Source organism: Myxocyprinus asiaticus, chromosome 24 (genome assembly GCF_019703515.2).
Source record: "Myxocyprinus asiaticus isolate MX2 ecotype Aquarium Trade chromosome 24, UBuf_Myxa_2, whole genome shotgun sequence".
Classification (NCBI taxonomy): domain Eukaryota; kingdom Metazoa; phylum Chordata; class Actinopteri; order Cypriniformes; family Catostomidae; genus Myxocyprinus; species Myxocyprinus asiaticus.
The window spans coordinates 47,260,027-47,271,733 of NC_059367.1; positions in this window are offsets into that span (position 1 = coordinate 47,260,027).

The following is an 11,707-nucleotide window of genomic DNA, read 5'->3' on the forward strand; positions in this document are numbered from 1 at the left end:
TTAGCATGAGATTTTCTTCCACTTTGTTGGTTTCGCTGCTCCACCTGCTAAAATGTGACATCCCTTTGCTCAAGCTACGCCTTTTGTGGCAATTAAAAGCTCTCTTCATCCATGGGTGGCCTTGAACCACCAGATTATTGGTTATCAAATCAAATCAAATCAAATCACTTTATTGTCACACAGCCATATACAAAATATATAAGTGCAATGGTGTGTGAAATTCTTGGGTGCAGTTCCAATCAACATAGCAGTCATGACAGTGATGAGACATATACCAATTTACAATAACATCAAATTAACACAACACAATTTAAACATCTGTTATACACATATTTACACTCAACAATATACAAATAATAACATACACTGTACAGTATACAATACTCTGTTTTTTTTTTTTTTTTTACTATATAGATACACATTATTCAATAAAAATAAAAAATAAAAATATATTAAAAAATGTATATATATATATAGAATGTACAGTATTGTACTGTATTGACATTCAGGCTGTCGGTTGATAGTCAGTTGCTAAGAGAGAACATAATGTAATAATAATAATATAATTTATGACAGTCCAGTGTGAGATATAAGAGTGAGGGTAATAAAGTGCAGTGCTGATGTATTCTGATTGTGGGAGATCAAGAGTTCAGAAGTCTGACTGCTTGGGGGAAGAAGCTGTCATGGAGTCGGCTGGTGCGGGTCCTGATGCTGCGATACCGCCTGCCTGATGGTAGCAGTGAGAACAGCCCATGGCTCGGGTGGCTGGAGTCTCTGATGATCCTCCGAGCTTTTTTCACACACCGCCTTGTATATATTTCCTGGAGGGAGGGAAGCTCACCTCCGATGATGTGTCTGGCAGTTCGCACCACCCTTTGCAGTACTTTACGGTTGTTGGCGGTGCTATTGCCGTACCAGGCAGAGATGCAGCCAGTCAGGATTCTCTCTACAGTGCAGGTGTAGAACCGTGTGAGGATGTGGCGGTTCATTCCAAACTTCCTCAGCCGTCTCAGGAAGAAGAGGCGCTGATGAGCCTTCTTCACAACGACTTCAGTGTGGATGGACCATGTGAGTTCCTCAGTGATGTGGACACCCAGGAACTTGAAGCTGCTGACTCTCTCCACTGGTGCTCCATTGATGGTGATGGGACTGTGTTCTTTGTCTTTTCTTCTGAAGTCCACCACAAGTTCCTTTGTCTTACTGACGTTGAGGGAGAGGTTGCGCTCCTGACACCAGTGTGTCAGAGTGTGCATCTCCTCTCTGTAGGCTGTTTCATCATTGTCAGTGATCAGACCTACCACCGTCGTGTCATCAGCAAACTTAATGATGGCATTGGAGCTATGTGTTGCCACACAGTCATGTACGAACAAGGAATACAGTAGTGGGCTGAGAACACAGCCCTGTGGGGCTCCAGTGTTGAGGGTCAGTGATGCGGAGATGTTGCTGCCTATTCTAACCACCTGGCGTCTGCTTGACAGGAAGTCCAGGATCCAGCTGCACAGCAAGCTGTTTAAGCCCAGAGCCCGGAGTTTCTCATCTAGCTTGGAGGGCACTATGGTGTTGAATGCTGAGCTGTAGTCTACAAACAGCATTCTCACATAAGTGTTCTTTTTTTCCAGGTGGGAGAGAGCAGTGTGTATTGTAGATACAATGGCATCATCAGGGGAGCGGTTGTTGCGTTAAGCAAACTGCAACGGGTCAAGAGAGAGAGGCAGCACAGAGCAGATGTAATCTCTGATTAGGCTCTCAAAGCATTTGCTGATGATGGGGGTCAAAGCAACAGGACGCCAGTCATTTAAGCAAATTATTTTTGATTGCTTTGGAACAGGCACAATGGTGGAGGTTTTAAAGCATGTGGGGACTACAGACAAAGAGAGGGAAAGGTTGAAAATGTCCGTAAAAACACCAGCCAGCTGGTTCGCACACGCTCTGATGACACGGCCCGGAATGCCGTCTGGGCCCGCGGCTTTGCGGATATTCACCCGTCGGAAGGATCGGCTTACATCCGCTACAGAGACTGAGAGTGAACTAACCTCTGTAGCTTCGGCCGCGAGAGCTCTCTCCGCGAGGGCGGTGTTATTTTCCTCAAAACGAGCATAAAAAGTATTTAGCTCATCCGGGAGAGAGGCAGCGGTGTTCATGGTGGAGTTTTGATTCCCTTTAAAGTCCGTGATGATGTTAATTCCCTGCCACATGCTTTTAGAGTTGGTGATGTTAAACTGTCCTTCAATCTGGCTCCTGTACTGGCATTTTGCGGTTCTGATAGTTTTTCGGAGGGCATAACTGGCTTGTTTATGCCCCTCCGCTTTCCCGGAATTAAAAGCGGAGGTCCGCACATTAAGTGCCGCGCGAACATCGCTATTGATCCATGGTTTCTGATTCGGATAGATCCGTATTGTTCTGGTCGGAACAATGTCCTCTACGCACTTTCTGATGAAACACATTACGCTATCAGCATAAAGCTCGATGACGTCATCAGAGGCGGACCGGAACATCTCCCAGTCCGTGTGATCAAAACAGTCTTGTAGCGTAGAATCTGATAGGTCTGACCAGCACTGGATCGTTCTGAGGGTGGGTGCTTCCTGTTTCAGTTTTTTGCCTGTAAGCGGTGTTCCCTCGGTAGCCAGAATGGTCGACACAAAAGCATGAGAAATTCCTGATCAGGAGAGCAGAGAGAATGCTAATGCATTTGCATTTCTTTACTTACACCAATGTTCTGACAATTTGGTTGAACAATTCAATGGACTGACCTGACAAATCCTCAAATGTGTCATAACACAGTGTACAGAAGGGTTAGGGTTAGAGAACGGCAACATTTCTGGAAACAAATTCAGAATAGGTAACAGGTCTCAGAATAGGTATATGTTTCCAAAGAAGTATCTCTAAAAATAAGCACAGTGCTTATGTGCTGCTGTTTATGTGTTTAACAATCCCCACTAACAGATATTGTTCTCCTTGTCATGTATGAGGCACATGCTATTGATTGCCACCTGATAACCCAAATGGTGGCTATTCACCTGTCTCTCTCTAACCAATAGTGTGGTGGTTCAAGGCCTCCCATGGATAAAGAGAGCTTTTAATTGCCACAAAAGGCGTAGCTTGAGCAAAGGGACGTCACATTTTAGCAGGTGGAGCAGCGAAACCAACAAAGTGGAAGAAAATCTCATGCTAATGCACTTGCATTTCTTTACTTACAGCAATGTTCTGACATTTTGGTTGAACAATTCAATGGACTGACTTGACAAATCCTCAAATGTGTCATAACACAATGTACAGAAGGGTTAGGGTAAGAGAACGGCAACATTTCTGGAACCAAATTCAGAATAGGTAACAGGTCTCAGAACAGGTATATGCTTCAAAGAAGTATCTCTAAAAATAAGCACAGTGCATATGTGCTGCTGTTTATGTGTTTAACAATCCCCACTAACCAATATGTCTCTCCAAGTCTCCTTTAAAACCCTTGTCACGTATGAGGCACATGCTATTGATTGACACCACATAACCCAGAAGGTGGCTATTCACCTGTCTCTCTTACAGTAGGGAAGTAGTAAGGACGGGAGGTCCTCTGAGCGCTTATTTGGTAGCTCCGTGGACGCTGGTTTGTCGACGCTGCGCGACGCCCCCTAGATGATTTTTGCCAACGCGCAGCGCTGCTCCGCATCGACCGGTGGGTCCCCCGAAGATGACCAGAGGCGTCCCCGAGCGGCTGCGCCCCACGGTGGCCGTGCTACGAGCGTTCAAATACTGAAAGCATTTACATGCAGTCCTGCAGCCGACCGCTGGGTGGCGCCACCACGTCCCAACTCAGGCTTATTGCAGTGGGCTCCCTCTCCATTCAAATAAACCACAGGTGGGCTCTTTTTTGGGGGAAGGTGGGGGCTGACCACGAAAACCCTACAGGGCCAAATGCCCACTTTATTGCATCACTTCCCCTTCGGGGTGCCAAGGACCGCCCCAATGACCCACGTAGCCACTAAACGGCCCCTTACAAGCTATTTTGGGGAAAAGCCCACGGAAGCGAGCCTTTGATTGGCCGACAGCTGGGGCATGTCCGGGAGGGGGCGGGGATGACCACAAACACACTATTTGTCCACATTCCCACTATATTACAGGAGTTTGTCCCTGGGGGTGCACGGACCGCGGGGGTGTGTCCCGGAGGGGGCGGGGCTGACCATGAACACACTATTTGTCCACCTTCCCGCTATATTACAAGACTTTGTCCCTGGGGGACCACAGGCCCCTGGAGTGTGTCCAGTAGGGGACGGGGCTGACCACAAAACAACTACTTGTCCATTTACCCACTAAATTGAACCACTTTCTCACTGTTGTCTGTGGACCCTCTGTGTGTGTCTGGGAGGCAGTGGGTCTGTCCATGGACAAATGATTTGTCCCCTTTGACCACGTTAAAATATGTATGACATGCAAGTGGGTGTAGTAGCAATTTAATTCACTTGTGATGCGACAGTGACAGCTACGAAACAGCCTAAAGAGAGGAGGTGACACTCTGACACGCTGTCACCACCAACATACTAAATGTCCATTTCCAATTTATTGTATTGGTCTATTACCCCTGTGTCCACCAACATACTAAATGTCCATTTTCAATTTATTGTATTGGTCTATTGTGTCTACCAACATATTAAATGTCCATTTCAAATTTATTGTATTGATGTATTCAATCTAAGTCCACCAACACACTAAAGGTCCATTTCCAATATATTGTATTGGTCTATTGTGTCCATCAACATAATAAATGTCCATTTTCAATTTACTGTATTGATGTATTCACTCTAAGTTCACCAACATAATAAATGTCCATTTCCAATTTATTGTATTGTTCTATTGTATCCACCAACATACTAAATGTCCATTTTCAATTTATTATAATGGTATATTACCCCTGTGTCCACCAACATACTAAAGGTCCATTTCCAATGTATTGTATGGGTCTATTGTGTCCACCAACATACTAAATGTTCATTTTCAATTTATTATAATGGTCTATTACCCTTCCACCAACATACTAAATGTCCATTTCCAATTTATTGTATTGGTCTATTACCCCTGTGTTCACCAACATATTAAATATCCATTTCCAATTTATTGTATTGGTCTATTGTATCCACCAACATACTAAATGTCCATTTTCAATATATTGTATTGGTCTATTGTTTCCACCAACATACTAAATGTCCATTTTCAATTTATTATAATACAGATGGGACCTTTCTTTTGGACTTAGACATTTTTTGAGGAAAAGTTGCCACACTCTTTATTTATATGACTTTAGTAGCATGTATATAAAATATTATCAATAAAACACCCTGTATAGCACTCAACATACTCAATGGAACCAGCTTATGCAACTTACAACTCTTTAAAATGTTTATTTATCTAAGAAATGGCTGTCCACGAACCATATATTTGCCACCATTCAAATAAATGTTACGTGGGCACTTCCTAGAAGACGGCACAAAAGTGTCCAAGTGCAATTTATTTGAATGGTGGAAAATACATGGTTCGTGGACGATCACTTATATGGTTTTTCTTGCTATTTGCATGCAAAATTATCAATAAATCATCAAGAATATCACTGAAAATAGTCAATGGAACCAATTTATGCAACTTACATCTCAAAATATTGTATATTTCGCTAAAAAATGACTGTCCACGAACCATTTATTTGCCACCATTCAAATAAATGTTACATGGGCACTTCCTAGAAGACGGCACAAATGTGCCCACGTGCAATTTATTTGAATGGTGGAAAATACATGGTTCGTGGACAGTCATTTGTATGGCTTTTCTTGCTATTTGCATGCAAAATTATCAATAAATCATCAAGTATATCATTCAAAATAATCAATAGAACACATTTATGCATCTTATATCTCAAAATATTGTATATTTCGCTAAAAAATAACTGTCCACAGACCATGTATTTGCCATCATTCAAATAAATTGTACGGGGCTTCGCTATGGCCCGCACCATATATGATGCGGGCCGTAGCGAGAATTGACAGCCGGATTCCAAGTCCAGCGAGGGTGGGTTTCCAGGTGGCACCCCGGGGGACCATGCTAGGAGCGCGTTTCGGAGCATTTGGAGTCAACTGGTATAGGTGTGAAGGGAGATTTTTTGGGGGCCCATGGCAGGCTTGGGGTCAGGCCTTAGGGATATAGGGATAAAAACCACCACGCTCATGTGGGATTGCCATAACATTTGCCGGGAAGATGGCAGAGATCCGAAACCGAGTTCCCCCCCATTTTCAACGGCTCTCTTTCCAATGGCGTCTCTTTGAGGTCGACAAGTGCCTCAACTTGATTTACCCTCGTAAGACGTGCCATTTATGTCTTAGAGACTCGGCACCAAGTCGATTGGTACTGGCCTCTATATGACTTTAGTAGCATGTATATGAAACATTATCAATAAAACACCCTGTATAGCACTCAACATACTCAATGGAAACCACTTATGCAACTTACAACTCTTTAGAATGTATATTTAGCTAAAAAAATGGCTGTTCACGAACCATGTATTTGCCACCATTCAATTAAATTGTACATGGGCACTTCCTGTGTGACCTGGTGAAAATAACCTTACATTTTATGCTAAGACCTAGGGGCTTCGAGTACTTCATCTTTGTGCTCTCATAAACAACGTATTTAAAAATTAGTGTCCCTCAGATATTGGGAAGTACTTTGTAAAATATCAAGAAAAATATTAAGGAAAAATAACTGTCACTTTTCATTCACAAGTCAGCCAATTAAGCACTTAACCAAGTCATTCAGACTTCAAACTTTGCCCACTTACAAGGGGACCCCTGAGAAGCTATAGATTTCAAATTGGAGTCATTTGGAGCTTTCTGAAGGGTGTCCATGAAACACCTATAGGAATGACTGGAATAAATTGCTCGTGGAATGCACCCTGGCAGCGTGCCCAGAGGTCCCGGCGACTCCAAATTTCACCCGCTGACACGTCGAGTGCCCCTTATCGACATACTAAGGGGACTAAAGCCTAAGATGAAAAACAATATTTTCCATTATTTTCAGTATATCTCTCTGCTTGTCATAGGAATCAATGAGACAGCCTACCCTGTAGGCCCATGTGCATCAGTACATTCATCAGAGGTTTTAATACTTAGCAAGCACCTATGGCCTCCAAGTTCTAGATCCTGATTTGGGGGCCCCTGATGGTCGAGTATCTCAAATTTCAAGGTCCTGTGACTTTTTGAACCCCCTTTTCTAGACGGCCCACTTGACCATTAAAGCAATGCAGTTCCATAGGTGTTTCGTGGACTGCCTTAAATTAGGTGCTAAGACCTGGGGGCTTCGAATGCTTCATCGTAGGGCCCTTAGTAACAACATATTATAAAGCCGTGTCCCTCAGAGTTTGGGAAGCACTTTTAAAAAAATCAAGAAAAATATTAAAACAAAAATAACTATCACTTTAGGTGAACAAGTCAGCCAACTGAGCACTTAACGAACACATTCAGACTTCAAACTTTGCACACTGTCTAAAGGTCCCCTGAGAAGCTCTAGATTTCAAATTGGAGTCTTTAGGAGATTTCTGAGGGGTGTCCACAAAACATCTATAGGAATGAATGGAATAAATTGCAGGTGGAACTTTTCTAGACAGTTCCTGCAGCCCGCAAATTTTACACGGTGGTAGCCCGATGACCCTCAAAAGACATATCGAGAGCATGAGACTCTGGAAAAAAGGAAAAGTATTTTTGACAGTTTATGCAAGATTCTCACACACAGGCCTCTTGCACTCATAGCTTGACAGAGCCTTTTGAGATAGATTAGAGACAACAAGGGTAGGGTTTGGGTGTATGCTCAGGAAGGATATAGACACCCCAAATTTTAGGGCCCGATTAGGGGGCCCCTGACAGTCGAGGATCATAAATTCAAGGTCCTGAGGCCTACGGAACCCTCTTTTCTAGACGGCCCACTTGACCATTAATCCAATGCAATTTCATAGGTGTTTCGCGGACCACCTTAAATTAGATGCTAAGACCTGTGAGCTTCGAGTGCTTCATTGTAGGGTCCTTAGAAACAACATATTAAAAAGCCATGTCCCTCAGAGTTTTAGAAGTTCTTTAAAAAAATCAAGAATGTATTATAGAAAAATGTCACTTTTCATTCACAAGTCATCCAATTAAGCACTTAACGATGTCATTCAGACTTCAAACTTTGCCCACTGTCTAAGGGGCCCCTGAGAAGCTATAGATTTCAAATTGGAGTCATTTGGAGCTTTCTGGAGGGTGTCCCCGAAACACCTATAGAAATGAATGGAATAAATTACTCTTGGGATGCACCCTGGCAGCGTGCCCAGAGGTCTCAGAGACCCCAAATTTCACACACTGACACGTCGAGTGCCCCTTATCGACATACTAAGGGGACTAATGCCTAGGATGAAAAACAATATTTTTCATTATTTTCAATAGATCTCCCTGCTTGTCATAGGAATCAATGAGACAGCCTACCCTGTAGGCCCATGTGCATCAGTACATTCATCAGAGGCTTTAATACTTAGCAAGCACCTACGGCCTCCAAATTCTAGATCCTGATATGAGGACCCCTGACGGTCGAGGATCTGAAATTTCAAGGTCCTGTGACTTTTTAAACCCCCTTTTCTAGACGGCCCACTTGACCATTAAAGCAATGCAGTTCCATAGGTGTTTCGTGGACTGCCTTAAATTAGGTGCTAAGACCTGGGGGCTTCGAATGTTTCATCGTAGGGCCCTTAGAAACAACATATTAATAAGCCTTGTCCCTCAGAGTTTGGGAAGTACTTTAAAAAAGAAATCAAGATAATTATTATAGAAAAATAACTTTTAAGCTCTTCACAAAATCATTCAGCCTTCAAACTTTGCACACTTACTAAGGGGCCCCTGAGAAGCTGTATATTTCAAATTGGAGTCATTTGGAGCTTTCTGAGGGGTGTCCACGAAACACCTATAGAAATGAATGGTATAAATTGCACATGGGATGTGCCCAGGCAATGTGCCCATAGGTCCCAGAGACCCCAAATTTCACATAGTGACCCCTCGTGGGACTCTTGAAGACATACTAAGAGTGCTAAGGTGAAGTTTTGGTCGAACGTCAGAAAACGGCTTTAAAGGACTCTGGGCAGGCACAGCAGGCCCCCACCGTGTGCCCCATGATGAAGTGGATTAAAAAATGTAACAAAAAATAATTTGTGTCAGGAACACATAAAAACACACTTAGAGGGGGCATGTGGGACGCCTGTCGCTGCCTGGCACGAATTAGGGCGATGTATGGTATCAGGGGCCACACTGGGGGCAAAGGCATGCCAAAGTGATATTTAGTGGGTAAGGTGGTCAAAAAGAGGCTCTGTGGACGCTGTTTACATTACTAAATGCCCCGTGGGCAGTAGGGGGTCAGTGGACCGACCCCAAAGTGACCATGACAACGCAAGAGTGCCCCTAGAGGTGTCCATACGGCGAGATAAGGGGGAAAACAAACATTACCCCAAAGTAATGGGGAAGTGCCACATGGCCTACAAGTTAGTGCGTGTAGGGCTTTACTGGTTGTTTAGATCAGTGTTACTATCAGAAATAATTAATAATTATTAATTATTATAATCAATAATTATTTCTGTAGTTATTAATCAATATTTAAATTAATTAATTGGATCTAACTCATTAAAACCTCATATGGGACTCCAGTAAATGTAGTGTGCTACGTTTAGGAGCAAGTTTGGTTATTATAATCAATAGAACATTGATGAGAATCAATGTTAGCTTTTTTTAATCCTTTAATATCAACACTTATCAAAGATAATCGTTAGTTCTTAACATCGATGAAACATTAAAATTAACACTAGCTTATTGATCATTCAAATTCAATCAAAGATAATTATCTATTATCAAAAATCAATAGAATATTAATAAGGATTAACACTGACGGGGCACCACCCTGGAATCAGGGACTAATAACCGAATATTAAAACAGTCTCAATATTAGATTGTTTTCTTAGGAAAATCGACATCCGAAGAATAGCGATTTTCGGGAAAAAAAAACAATGAATGAAGGTTTAAATCCGAGCACTGACATCCCGTCAGCGTGACACAGGAATATGCAAAACAAACCAAAACACTTCTCTTTGTAATATAAACAAAAGTTTATTTATGCAGTAATATCAATTAATAATTAATACAATGCAGTCAATAAACTTCCGACTTACAACTACAAAATAAATAGTTACATGATTAGATGTGGAAATAAAAATAATCCTATAACACATAAGGTGTGTGTGTGTGTGTGTGTCAGTGTGGTTAGTGAGAGAGAGAGAGAGAGAGAGAGAGAGAGAGAGAGAGAGAGAGAGAGAGAGAGAGAGAGAGAGAGAGAGAGATTATTCAGTGACAGCCCGAAAGCTGAGTTCGCGATAGCTGGAGATAAAGCAGCCGTGTTCATCACTCAGAGACGCGGTTTTACGAGCGGGGCTCGTAAAAGTCCTGCGTTATTTGACTCTAATGGATGAACTCAGTTTCTGTCTCACCCACGATGGCGAAAATGCACAACAATCCAATTTGGTTGGACCACAATACAGCAAACAAATTTGTGATAATTAATACCCTGTGTATTAATAATGAGCGGACATGGCGATCCGTAAACTGTACAAGCAAAAAAACCTTGAAACACAAGAATAACACGCTATAATATTCTATCTCTGCCCAGACGTAACCTCTTACTTGAATCGCATGAGGACACAGGTAGATTGTGTTTTCCTCCGTCCTTTAACTTTGACCCGGTTCCTTGAGGCTCGTGTGATGACGAGAGACCGTTTCCTCGCGCTGTCGGCGGGCGGTACGGCTGTTGAGTCTCAGAGGGCGGTACGGCTGTTGATTCTCGGCGGGCTGGCGGAGAACTCAGAAATGTCGACTTGATTGAAGATGGAAGAGAAATCTTTAATCTCTTCACTTCTGTAGGCCAACGGATGAAGATGCAAATTGCTCGGCGGTCTCCTTCGGATCCGTCAGAGTGTTCGGTTGAACACAGAGTAATATCAACTCGTCCATCGAGATGGAGATTGTGTGGCTACAAGTCGGACTTCCACGAGGCTGCACCGGAGAGCTGCACAAATCTATGCTGCAAGCAACTTTGGAAGCATTTCAGAATTATTTGAAGTCCTGATGATGTCATGTTTGAGGGACGTTCTGTTGTGTGCCTCATCCAATAGGAGTTGAGCGCTTGATCCTTTAGTGAGCAAGGCTTCATGGATTTGTAGTCTGTTTTGGACTCCCTTTGTTTGATTTTGGTGCGATTTTTAATCAGAAAAATTTACGACTTAGAAGGAGGGGGCTTGAGGAATGTTTTTATGACTGTTAGGCCTGCCTTTGTCTTCTATCTGAATACATGAGGCCCAACATGGGCAAGTGGGCATCCATGTAAGGCGTACGATCCATCGCACCAACTCTGCGTCCAATGGCAATTTAAGTGAATAGGGCTTAATCCCACGAACTGCCTACATTCCCTTACTTTTGCAGTGCATAGCTGCCTTCTAGTGACATAGTGAAATGTCTTGTTTCAGTGAAAAGGAAGTTCATTCTGATGAAAAACGACTCCAGACATCTTTCTGAGCTTAAAAAGTTGCTTTTGGACTTTTGAGAGCTGTTTCATGAAGTTTGCACAGTTCTGCGCTAAACCATCAATTTAATGAATGAACCTGAATGTCAACACA